The following is a 2,290-nucleotide window of genomic DNA, read 5'->3' on the forward strand; positions in this document are numbered from 1 at the left end:
CAATCATTTAACTGCGGGCTCAATAAACACCAAACACCTGCCACGAAAGGCGATTGTTGAGTGGAGCGAATGACGGGATCTTTCCTTTATTTATGGTGGAAATTATTTAAAAGATTAAGGAACCAACGGAGGTTCTTAGCTTAAGGAACATCTCAGTTTTTTTTTTCTTTTTGTGCTCTTAAAATCGAAGTTGGATTTTTGCAAACATCGGAGTTTGTTTCTAAAAATCGGAATTTAATTCGGTCGGTGTAAAACTCAGACTGCAGACTGCAGACTGCGGCCTGCAAACCGGGGGTAAAATGCAGACTGAGGCTATAATTTCACTGTTGAAAAAGCCCAAACCCATTAGAAATGCTAACAGTTAAGCCTAAATATTGTCTTAGTCCTAATTAGGTCTAAGGTTAGCATTTCTAAGGGGTTTGGGCTTTTTCAACAGTTACGTTATAACCTCAGTCTGCATTTTACCCCTGGTCTGCAGTCTGCGTTTTACTATGACCGGAATTTAATTTGAGTTTGCGAAAATCTGACTTTGAGTTCACGTGGGGAATATACGCCTGGAGTGACTCCCTGAGACACTGAAGACTCGCTGAGCTCCAAATTTAATGTTTACTTTTAAAGCAAGTGTACATGCATCGGAAAAACGATATCCTTGATTACATGACGCGATTATAAATTTGAGAAATCAGACAAGCAGTGGCTCACATTAAAACGAAACAAAAGAGTTATCACAGTTCTATGATGGTCGTCACGCAGTCACGCAACGTTCTCCACATCTGCTTAGTCGCAAAATCTGAATTCCGAGTTCGTGTTGTTGTCAATGTTCTTGTGATTTTATCATAAATTTGCATTCGGATCTTTCTAGCCACTTGTAAACCTGATCGCCTGGCGTCCGAATTGAATTGGCTAGTAAGTGCGCGGTGCACCGCGCACCGGTGGCTCAGTTGGTTGAGCATCGGGCTGTCATGCGGGAGGTCGACAGTTCGATCCCCGGCCGAATTAACACTCAGGATCTTAAAATAACTGACGAGAAAGTGCTGCCTTTGTAATTTCATCTGCAAATGGTTAGACTTTCAAGTCTTCTCGGATAAGGACTACAAATCGTAGGCCCCGTCTTACAGATACCTTCTATGTCTGTGGGATGTTAAAGAACCCACACACCATTCGATAAGAGTCGGGGATGTAGTGCCCGGTGTTGTGGCTGCCCTGTTCTCTCCAGCAGAAGTGGCCGGCTTGGCAGTGATGTCTCTAAAAAGGCTTACGGTGTGTGAGGCCATCTAATTAGCAGAAACAGCCGTAAGTCAAAAAGAATTTATTACAAACGCTTGGTTTATGAACTTTAATGAAAACGTTCCGACCTGAATAAAAAATAAGGGTGGAGGGATGGCGCAGTGATGAGAGCACTTTTGCCCGGGTTCGTTTCCCATACTCAGTGTCATATGTGGGTTGAGTTTGTTGGTTCTCTCTCTCTGCACCAAGAGGTTTTCCCCGGGTACTCCGGTTTCCCTCCTCCTCAAAACCAACATTTGACTTGATTTGTGTTAATTGTTAATTTCAGTTTACAGGGACCCGAATTAGTGCTCCAGCGCTAGAACGACTAGACAGTTGGCTAAAAATCTCCCTTTTCTTTTTCTTTTTATTTTTTGCATGAAACACAAACAACATGAAGTCCATCTGAAAAAAAGCTTTTAAAAACATATGAGCTTGTACGGTGGCCAATTTACATTATCAACTCCGTTGATAAAACCAATTTTTTTTTAAAAACATACTCCGATTTTCACAATGACAAACTCCAATGTTACGAATTTGAGAAAACCGACAAAGATGTCCGGGTCAGAGCTTCTGTTGGTTTTTTCACTGATTTCCACCGGAAATCGGATCCCGGTCATTCGAAAATAACAGTACAAGGGAATAAATACAAAAATTGAAGTAAAAATCTGGAAAAAAAAAAGACACCCCGACCCCGACCCCCGGCCCCGGCCCCGGCCCCGGCCCCGCGAGTTGGCTACTTCCATTTTTTGCTTCATTATTCGAAGAAATGGTTCTTCAGTAAAAGGGTTTGATCCTGAACACAGGTGGGAATTTTATTTAGTTGAGAATGGTTTTTGAGTGTGATTTTTGGCTGAAAAATGTTTTTGTAAGATTTTTCTGTCTTCGCGGATTGAGCGTGTTCGAACTTAACTAATTTGCATATGTGTGTTGATATTTGATCAGTGAGAGTTCTTATCATAAAGATGTCAAAAAGTTTTAACCATTTTGTATCTCAAGTGTTCTTTCTTTGCAAATGATTAAT

This window comes from Montipora capricornis, chromosome 2 (genome assembly GCF_036669925.1).
Source record: "Montipora capricornis isolate CH-2021 chromosome 2, ASM3666992v2, whole genome shotgun sequence".
In the NCBI taxonomy this organism is placed as follows: domain Eukaryota; kingdom Metazoa; phylum Cnidaria; class Anthozoa; order Scleractinia; family Acroporidae; genus Montipora; species Montipora capricornis.